The sequence below is a fragment of the Onychomys torridus genome, chromosome 1, assembly GCF_903995425.1.
Source record: "Onychomys torridus chromosome 1, mOncTor1.1, whole genome shotgun sequence".
NCBI classification, from domain to species: Eukaryota; Metazoa; Chordata; class Mammalia; order Rodentia; family Cricetidae; genus Onychomys; species Onychomys torridus.
In genome coordinates, this window is record NC_050443.1 from 86,740,004 (window position 1) to 86,751,448 (window position 11,445).

General features: G+C 38.6%; 1 pseudogene across 1 annotated transcript; it reads left to right on the forward strand.

The window, feature by feature from the left end:
- The first annotated feature begins 1,164 nt into the window (after positions 1-1,164).
- On the forward strand, positions 1,165-2,031 carry LOC118581715 (annotated as a pseudogene). Its single transcript, XR_004944722.1, has one exon. The product of XR_004944722.1 is annotated as an olfactory receptor 1030-like (transcript).
- The last annotated feature ends 9,414 nt before the right edge of the window (positions 2,032-11,445 follow it).

The window sequence follows — 11,445 nt, forward strand, 5'->3', positions numbered from 1 at the left end:
ATAATTGCTGAGTTTGTAAAGAAGCAAAGTATAAAACTGTGATCTCATTTATGCAGAGAGATGAGTCTGTGTTCATATCCACACATAAATATCGTTAAGCAGTTATATTAACACTAGAGCAGAAAACAGCCTGGTTTTTTGCTTGTTTGTTTGTTTTTCATTTATAACCCTCTCTGCTATGAAGAGTTCACCAATGTTTCAATGTTATATTGTGTTAATATTCAGCCTGATTTTTTTGACTATTGATTCTCCCGCCATACACAACACTCTTCCAGTAGGCAGGTTGATGTCAAACATTATTCTCTTTATGGCACTGTGGGACATTTTCTTTATTAATGATTAATGTGGAGAGCCCAGCCCACTCGGGGAAGTACCATCCCTAGACTGGTGATCATGGATGGTATAAGAAAGCAAACTGAGCAAGCCATGGAAGGCAAGCCAGTAACCAATACTATTCCATGGCCTCTGTGTGAGTTCCTGCCCTTACCTTTCTTGGTGATGAATTGCAGGCTGTAAGATGAAATAAACTCTTTACTCCCCTTCCTTTGGTCATATTCTTTTATCATAGCAAGGGAAACCCTAGTTAAGAAAAGCACTATCCACACTGAGTTGTAACTGATTATTTACATATATTTTTATCCTACCAGCCTGTGAGCACCCTCTCAACAGACATACTTTTCTTTGTCTTCATGTCCACTTTATTTTCCCTAGTGTATGGCACAACAAAGATGGGTAGTGGACATTTGGCTCATGGGTAAAAATCAAATGACTACATCGTCTCCTGCCACCTTCCACATTCAGTCTCTCCCATAAGTGTCCGTAGTACTCAATGCATCTCTAAACATCCATAGGTCATTCTTCTTTGTGAGTCCTTCCAGAAGACCCACAAAAGCAAGAGCAATACGGTGTCCACTCTCCATCCCAGAATGCTCTCTGGCCTTAGGTGGAGTCCAGAATTAAACTGAAAACATGACTGTAAACTTGGAAATTGAGCCGAGAAGACTCATGCCATAGTTCCAAAAAGAAATCAGTTCCAACCATTTGGGTCTTTATGAAATGCCTAATTTTTATCATCTGATGCTAGAATGGAGACACAAGGAGCTTATGTTTTTAATTATCTAATCATTTTAATTCATATTTCTTCTCACCAGGTAAAAGAACAAAATGGCAAGAGGCAATCACACCACCGTGACAGAGTTTGTCCTCATGGGATTCACAGATCGCCCTGAACTTCAGCTCCCCCTCTTTGTGGTATTCCTGGTGATTTATCTCATCACCCTGGTGGGAAACCTTGGCATGATCCTGCTCATCAAGGCAGACTCACGGCTTCACACACCCATGTACTATTTTCTCAGTCACCTGGCTTTCATAGATCTCTGTTATTCATCTTCCATTGGGCCCAAAATGCTGCAAAATTTCTTGGTGAAGGAAAAAACCATCTCCTTTTCAGGCTGTTTTGCTTAGCTGTACTTTTCCAGTGCTTTTTCCACTACTGAATGCTTCCTCTTGGCTACCATGGCCTATGACCGTTACATGGCCATCTGCAACCCCCTGATCTACACAGCCATCATGACACAGCGGGTTTGTAAGGAGTTGGTGGTAGGAGTCTACACCTATGGCTTCCTGAACTCTGTGATACAGACAGTACTGACTTTCCAGCTGTCTTTCTGCAACTCCAATGTGATCCACCACTTCTACTGTGCTGACCCCCCTCTCCTCACACTCTCCTGCTCTGACACCCACAACAAAGAGAGGCAGCTCCTGATCTTCTCAGCAGTGAATCTCACTGGATCCCTCATGACTGTCCTCGTCTCCTACATCTGCATCCTGGTCTCTATTATAAAAATTCAGTCTTCCCAGGGCAAGTGTAAAGCATTCTCCACCTGTGCCTCTCACCTCACCGTGGTCACCATCTTCTATAGAACATTTATTTTTCATGTACTTGCAGCAACCAAAAACAGGAAATTCATGGAGGTATAGCAATGTGATCTCTGTGTTTTATAGTCTTGTAATTCCTATGCTTAACCCTCTCATCTATAGTCTGAGAAACACAGAGGTAAAGAATACCCTGAAAAAAATGTTAGAGGGAAAAGCTTCACAGTGAGTGGGATACTAGGATGTAGCAACACCAAGCAGATGGAAATGGAGCAGGTCAACTGCTATCCAGTAAGGAACTAGTTAATTGAATTGAAGACTTTCATGGCCTCAAATAACGAACCACCTAATGGACATAGGTCATATTTAATCTAAGCAGTAGTCATGAACTAAATAGAATTTATTTGTCAGCTAGAATAATTATGCCAATAAGTTAAAGATGAAAGGGCTGACTAAAACTTCAGAACAAATTGAGATCTACAGTCATAAAAATCCTCAAAGCCCATATTCTGAGTAAAACTGTACATTAATGATGATGGATGTAAACTCCCCACATGAGCATCTTGTTATCAAGCATTTTCTAGTTTCATGCAGTCTATATCTGAGCAAGCTCTTTGTTAGTCTTAAAAAGCACTCTTTCATGACACACTGCTGTAGGTGGTGGTTAAATTACAAAGAACATCTCAGAAAAAAATCTTATTTAATCCAAATGTAGTTGCAATCCTCTGTGCTTTAAACAAGCTATTAAAAATATCAGTGTATTACTAAGGAAAGGAAAGATAGGGCCCAGCCAATTGTGGAATGTGTTTGGGAAAAGCAGTTTAGTTAGAGCAGATAAGGGCGGGGATTGAGGTACTTTTTAAGCTATTAACAGTAGTCATTATTTAAAAACAAATGTTTAATTTTTCTTGTGTCTTGAAAGCACATCTACAGTAGATTTTTCTTTCCTTTTATCATTCTTTCTTCCTTCCTTTCTTTCTAGATTTCTTTCCTTCTTTGGGAGTCAGGGATTATGGATAAAGAGAAAAGCAGAGTTCCCTGATGAAACTACATTATGGTGTGCATGTTTCTGAGGAATAAAATCATTGTATTAATCAAGAAAAATATTTTTCTTTTATGACATTTTCTGTATTCTTTCTTTCCACAGATATGAAATTCCAATTTTTTACAGATAAACTGTAAGAAACCTTGGTGTTTCTAGGGGTAGGTGAAAAAACTTTTTTTTTTGTTTTTTTCTTAGGCAAGAATATGATTGTTCTAAGTTTCAACTCTAATACTTGTTCCAAAACAATTCTTAAGACACATAAATCTGTCACAAACCTGTAGATGGTCCCCTGTGCTGCTTTCAAAGATGATTATGATTATGTAACTTTCAAGGTTAAAAATAACTCACCAATTAATTATAAGTGATTGTTTAAATTAATCAAGCAACTAAGGGGTCCTAGTTGTGCCCAAATTAACCACTCAGATACTAATATGTATATGTGATCTCTGTTCCACTGTTACTTGTGACGGAGTAATTTAGGAAAATAGAATTGAGTATTTTAAATTGCTTTTCTTTAATTCAGAAGTCTACTTGTATTCCTAAATGTAGAGAACGTGTTGGCTAGTTACAAAGAACAACACTGACATGACAAAGAACACAAGGAGAAAGGGCAGGACACAACCAGGCGGGAGAGGCTGCACAGAGGCCGACAAGGAGGGAGCAAGAAGACTCACCTGGTGGTTCTGAAATGTGACAGGAGCCTGGGTGGAAGGCCAGGAGCTCCTGGAAGACAGGCGGTGGGCAATCTTCACTTTTCACCCCCATTCCTACCACAGCTCCTGGCTAGGAACAAGTACACCTGAGCTGTTCTGCACGTCTTCCTAATTCTAAAGAAAGGTCCATGGTCGGGAATTGAGATGGAAAAGGATGTTGTTGGAGTTCAGTCAGGAAGACTGGTCTTCAATATCCCCAGAAAGACTAATGTCTGAAAGACATTAAGACATAAATGGTTAACAACACAACTTGACCACAGAGAAGGAAACTCTCAAGAAGCTGATGTTGGGACCATGGTCCAGGAGATGCTTCTAGCAATGAACCTTGACACACAAGGAGTCTTTGCTGAAGAAAGACCTGACTTGTGGGGATAAAGATGAACAGCTGGGTGGAAACGCTACATTTATTTCCTATGTTATTTTTCCCTTCAAACTATCTTCAAATCAATTTAACATGCAAAAAAGTATTTATCACATGTTTTAATACATGCCTCTCAGAAAATTAATTATACTCAGCTTTTCAAAGCAATATCCTGTGTAAACAAGTTCTAAGAAAACTGCAGATATGTCCTGAAACCTCTCCAGACTGCACTAAGCCCCAAGTAAATATCTTCTGAAAATAGAAATGTGACCAAGGTAACAGAAATTGCCTGGAATTTTAAGAGTGTAATATTTCCTTGAAAGTGAAAATAAAAAATGCTCTTATATACATAAACAAAATATAAGTTCATTTTTTTCTCATGGTAATTCTGAAATGACTTTTATTTATCACCTTTTACCACATAAGCATCTTTCTCTGACTTGTCTAACCTGTAATCGATGTGTTATATCTGCTCGTGTAAATATGAATGCTTGCTCCTTCCCACGTAAATTACTGAACTTTTCAGTAAAGGTAGTTTTTCTTATTTATCAACATTTACTTCTCCATTGATTTGCCATGCCTGTAAATACATTAAAATTATTATTTAAGTTAAGCACAGAAAAGAAACACAAAAATGTCAACAACTTCTCTTTTCTGCTTTCCTTCATATTAGTTGACCTGTGCGAGTTCTAACACATTTATATGTTCAAGTTCTCTGCCCATGTTATCATCTGAGTCCTGGATGTACATCTCTGGCAGAGCAAGAAAGGACTAGCACCTCAATGTGACAAGTGGCTCTGCCTGCAACTAAGCAGTGCATCCACCAGAGGTAGGAAGTCAAGGAGCTTAGAACTTAGGGAGTTCAGGTTCCTGAGTCAGTGACAGACTTATCCTGCTCTTCCAGGTTGCTATAAAAAAAAATGTGAACATTTTATGAATAATCAGAATTTCTATCTCATGTAAGATAGGTCAAGTTGGAGAAAGGATTTGTATGATATAAGTTGTTTTATGCCTTTGAAGAGTTTCCAAAAGATTTTCTCCCTGATCTGAAAAAATAAAATTTTATTCCCACAAGCTTCCATTCCTTGTTTGAGTGTGTTGACCACTGGCCCTGGACACCAATCAGCTTGCAGTTTCCACTCCTTACTGCAGATGATGCACTGGGTGTTGTGACTCAGTCAGGCTGCAGTGGTTTGCAAACCTAAGCTCAAGAAGTTCCATGACCTCAATTGTCTCAGGTCTGGCAAGGAGCTGGGAGAGCCCAGCCCATCTCCTAATCCCCATAGAAGCCTTTTGTTTTGCTCTGACTGTCTTTTCTCTTGTTTCTGTCATTCTGTTTTATTTGAGAGTTGTTATAATAAGTAATATTTTTATTTATTATTTTCCCTGCCAAAGCTAGCAGCCAGCTTTCTGTAGAAACCTTTCAGATGCAAAGTTTAAATGAATGTCAATTATAATAACGCATCAATTAGGAAAATGGTTAATGGTATTTGTTCGTGAAAGAGCAGTCATTTATATGGAGAAAGGTTGAAATTCACTTTTTAAAATGCGAGGTTATCTTTCCTTCTTACATTTACTACAAATCACAAATGGGTCCAGAAGTGGCCACAAGCACAAGCTAGCCACTCTATGAACTTTAGTCTAGGGGTACAGTTCTTTGCTCTGTTTGAACTAATTGTCAAAACACTGTCTGGTAGATTTTTTTGCTTCCTATGCACATTGCCCTGTACATTCAACCATTATCTTTATCAAGTGTCTATATGACCTGAACTCTCCCTGGTTCTCCTGATAGTGCTACAAACTTATATTTGAGAAGTGTGTGTAACAGTAAATTGATAGACACCTGCAGGCCAAACAAGCAAAATAAATTACTGTGGTCCTGCAAATCACACATGGCTGAGGAGATTAATACTTTTCTTGGCAAAAAAAATGCCTTTTACAAAGCAGGGCTGGGGAAGCAGTGATAGAGCAATAAGAAGGGGTCGTACAGGAGCCTCCAGGTCAGAGCTGAGTGGAATCTGCTCTGAACCATATCAGCCAAGCTGCTTGACCCCTCTGAGCCTTGCTGTTCTCAACTGAAAAGCAAGGCCAATAATACCTCACAGAGTTAGGATAAGGACAACTTAGTACAAAACATTAAATATACAAACTATGTTCCAAGCATTGTAATAGAACAAAATAGAACATTAAACTATATTCCAAGCATTGTAGTAGAACAAAATTGCATTTTATATAATAAGACTGCCAGATTCTGGTCCATCCTCAGGTTCTCTGATTTCAGAACAATCCCTGAATATAAAAAGAGTTTATATCTATCTGTAGGACAAAACATGGAAGGTGCATATGTCTCAACAAAAGAACTTTCTTTATTCCTGTGGGTCTAGGGAAAGAAGCTTCAGTCCATTATCACCCACACATGAGTTCCTGTCCCAAAGTCTGTTTGTAAGTCAGTGATTTCCAACATGGACCCTGTGCCCTGGAAACACCATTGTTTTCTTGACTTGATGAATTGATAATACATTTCCACTGACCTTTCTTTGACCCTGAATCACGAAGACTCAACGTGTTCCCAGAGAACAAAGTTCTGAGGTTCCAGAGTGGGTCGCTAGGAGCTCCTCTGTGCACATGACAGCTACATTTGTGGAGGGCAGCATTCACCTTCTAGTCTGTGACTGCTCTGAGCTGCTGGCCTCACCCCAGCCTATGAAGGAGCAGTGAGAGGTGAACCATGCACAGATCCAAGTGTTTTGAAGGCCAGCAATAGAAAGATCATCTTACCTTCTCCTGCTTCTTTCCTTTGCTTTCTGCTGGGACTGGCAATAAGTTTGGAAGTATTGACAAGAGTCAATGACACCCCTTCCTCTACCACCTCTTTTCCCGACTTCCAGTGCTGTCCTTTATCCCTGGGCAAGAAGGCTAGAATAGGAACCCCACCCCCATCTGATGCTAGGAGGAGGCTAACAGGAGCCTAGTGTGGGGATCCAAGTCTGGGCAAGAGGATAGGTAAGAGGGCCAGGAAAGGGCCAGGGAGGATCTGAGAGGCCCTGCTGACTCTCCACCAAGGTAGTGGCCACTACTTCATTCTATGAGAAAGAGTAAAACCTTTCACATGTTGATGAGCCATACAGGAAAATGCAGTGTTCCCTTTTAAATACAGAAGATAGCTAAACAAAAATAACTAAATTGCTAAATAGTATCCCATCTCTACTTTCTCTTTCCTGCCTCGTACACATCACTACATCAGTGTTCTACTGGAAACAAACACTCAAATCTGTACTTCTTGATTGATTCATTTTGCATGTATTTATTTGTGGCGGGGGGGTGGGGGGGTGGGGGGGGATGAGAGGGAGGGAGGGAGAGGGAGAGAAAATGGACTTGAATGACCCATTCTCCACACCATTCATGTAGAGGTCAGAGAGCAATGTGGCAGTCAATCCTCCCCTTGCACCATGTAGATTCTGAGGACTGAGCTCAGATCATCAGTCTTGGAAACAGTTGCTTTTACTGACTGAACCCTCTACCTCCCCTTTTAAAAATAAAAATAAAAATAAAATTTTTTTAAAGCTAAAGTATTTGAAATTGATCATCACTTACTTTGTAGTCTGCTTTTCTTTCTCCACTTTTGTAGAGGGCACCTTCCCCAGTCACCTCTCTTTATATCTCTGACCTTTAAAAAAGAAGACAAGATTTATTCGATTATTCACCTATGCATTAACATATTCTTACATTAATCTTTTCCCCTTTCCTTACTATGGTGTTATGGTTACTTTGTGCCTGGCCCTCCCTAGCATCTCTGCCTTTAATCTCACATAACAAACATGCTTAGTACAGTTACATTTGCATTAGTATACTGTATAATAATATCAGCATTTCAGGTCACTTAAAGATAGATTTAACAATTAACTTAACAATAAATATTAACATAAATGTATATACATCTTATACTTTACATCTACATAAATCCAAGAGTGATCATATTTTAACGTAACTACTGAAACTTTAAAGAAGCTGAAAAGAGTACAGATGAATATTTGCTGGCCTATTTTAAGAGAAGCATTAAGGCCACAAACTACAAAGTAAAAGTGTGATAGATCTGACAAACTCAAAACTTTATGTTTCTATTGTAAATGCAGACAAATATTCACTGGGAAATGCCATGTACTCAACAGAATTAATATTCACAAAAGACATATAGAAACAAGATATAAGGGTACAAATGTAAAAAAATAAGAGATATGAATGGCCTAAAATGTGCAACATGTTCAATACTGTTAGTAATCAAGACAGTACAAATTAATTCAATAATAAGACCACTTTTCATATTTTACTGGTAAATATATTGAAAGTTATAACTTACCAGGGGGATGATAGTATCAGAACAGAAGAGGCATATGTGGATAAGCTTTGGGAGTATTCATTGACATAAAATTTCTAAAAAATTAATTTGATGATTATCACTAAAGCCTTATAATTCAGCATCATTTGACTCAGTAATTTCCTTTCTTAGGGTTTATTTCATGAGAATACTCCAAAAAAAATCATAATATCTATGTGTTTAATAATTTATTGCAATAGTTTTTAATAACAGTAAAAAGCAGCAATAATAAATATGTACCAACAAAGGATTAATTACATAAAATATTTTTATGATATAGCAGAATATAATGTCACAGACAAAATGATGCTATAGACATCCTATTTTCCTGAAAATTCACAGAATATATGTGCAAAGGATTTCTAACTTTGCTCTCATGACACCATGTTATTTTTAATTACATGTGTGAAATATTATAGATTGGTGGTAATAGTCAATATTGATTTTTTTCTAGGTGACTGTATCCCAGATGTTTTTAGAAGTTAAAAACTAAGAAGTCAATCCCCAAATGGTGTCAATATGTTACCATACACTCTCAACTCCAAGTTATCTTCCCAGTATGCAGTGCCATACTTGGGAGCAGGAATCAAGTTTTTAAAAAATGCAACCCTACCTAGATATATAAAGAGTGAATACTGTGGGAAGATAAGGAAAGAAAAAGACAGCAGAGGATTTATGGTGGGGTTGGTATTTCCTACCTCTCCCTGGAAACCCAAAGGAGGGAAGGCGTTAACAGAAGGATTCTAGATCTTTAAACACCCACTTACCACCTTGAAAACAGGTATCACTCGGTAATTTTTAACAGAAGGTGGAGTTCTACAAGATCTGTAAGGTGAGTTGTACCCATGCTTTACCAAAAATGTGTTGACAGATTCCAAGAAGGCACCAACAGAAGCAATTTGAAGCAATAAAGAGAAGTCCAGGATCAAGGTGTGTTCAGACTTGCTGTAGGTTTCTGGACAAGTTCCTTACCTTTTTTCCTCTGTCAAGGAGTCCCCTTATTCTCTGCACAAGGACTTAACTATCACTTTCTCAGCGATGTCTTCCCTGACTTCCAGCCTCAAGAAAAGAGGGAAGTAGAAACCTAATGTTCTCACTGCCCTGATTGCCCAGCTAGTACCTAGGAGTCCACAGATCTCTGCCCTTGTCTGAGATTGCCACAGACATATTTTACTTTTTTGTTGCATTTTAGATTTGCCTGGCATACAGAATATAGAAAGGAATCTGCTCAAAATATCCCCAGCTATAAATGCAAACAGTCTGGGCTTCTCTAAACAGTCTTAGGCTCTGCACTTTGCCTGCCCTGGGCTCTCCAGACCTCCTATTGCTGTGCTCAGGCCTAGAGCCTTACACTTGAGTGTATCTGTCTTCATCATTACGGTAGTAAACATCATTATTACTAATTCTAAAACATGTGAGCAAATTGGAACGTAGACTAAAGTGACATATCCTAAACCATACACTGCAGTGGTGGAGAGGACAGATTCAAACCTAAGGAGAAGGAGGGATTGCCTCACCGCCTTTCTTTACAGAAATTTCTTTACATAAGATGTGCAGTTTCGCTTGGACTCTTCTCTTTCCCTCGCTGTATGGTACACACATTCTCACATCAACATGCCACACCTCAGCCATATTAAAATCCTTATGTTTCAACTAAATATCTAAGAAAACCAAAAGGAAGAATAAGAGATACATTGACCTGCGTGGCATGTTTGCTAGAGTGGAGGCTTGATATTGTGCAAGTCCTCAGTTTCCAGCTGTACATCTGTGATGGAGGTGGTTGGAGGTTGCAAACCACTTATCTGTACAGGGTGGTGGGCTCCTGTGCCCACGGAGTTGGTATGGATTTCCTGTTGTTTTTATCATGAGAAAGCACAGCTGGCCTGGATGCCAGCTGCTCTGAGTTGTCACGGCATAGCAGAGTCTCTCTCACACAGCCTGCCCGTGCACCTGGAAGCCTGGCTTCCTTTTATCCAAGGTGTTCTCAGCCATAAAAGTATAAGAAAGAACTAAAGAAAGCTCCTCCGTAGATTTCTGTGCCTTCCTAGATTTTTCTCCAAAGAACACACACTGAGGCTGTTTTTGTGGAATAATTCCATTCTGTGGAATAATTCATTTCAGAGTGGACGTCTGAACCCTCCAGTTCCTTTATTTCCATCTCAATATTCTTAAGCCACAGGATCAAGTTACTGTAATGGTTTAAAAGGCACTAGAGTGGACCCGATTTTTTTGACAATTTAAATCCCATCTGAATCTCTTAGTTTTGCAGTGAAAACTAAGTTTTGAGATGTGATATATGAGGGCCTAATAATTGCTTAAATTATAAAATATAAATAAAAAAAAGAGAAGAAAGGCCTCTTGGACTTACAAACCTTTCAGTGTTTTAGTAAACAACATAAAATCCCATTATATCATCATGATTCAGAAGTAGCATTTTCATTAGGATCCTTCAAAACATCATTTTAAGTTCTAAGTTAATATACCATTGAAAGTTTAGCACAATTCAGGCACATTATAGGAAAATATTCAATTAAAGAGTCAAGTTGAACTAAACTGCCAGCTGTATACATATGCTGATGAATTTGAGTCTCTCTTTTTAATTTGCTAAAGTTGAATGCAATACCTGTGAGTTACTTTTAACATAACTTTAAAAAACAAAAAAGAGAGAGAGACATTGTGCTGAAAGCCACTTACTTTCATGTCCTTGCTATCTTGAATGTCTATTACCAGGCTTATACCATGCTATAAATGAGGGGAGTTTGTTGAGTCTGGGTTTTAAATAACTTGAGAAAATGGGTTCTTGCGACCTTCCCCCGGGGCTTAATACTAATCCTGCTATTGAGAAAATTAGAAAGATATTATTAGGAAAGTTACAGAATCTGCAGCCCCTACAACACAGGAGCACATACAGTTCAGCCTTCCTCTCCTATGCAAACTCTGCATGGTTCGCACGTTCTTTTTATTCTAACCAATAGTTTCATTTGCACATCTTTCTTAGTTCTAAATACAATCAAGTAAAAAAGGACAAACACAGTAGAAAAAAACAAGATGTTAAGCCAAGAGAAAAAGAAATTAC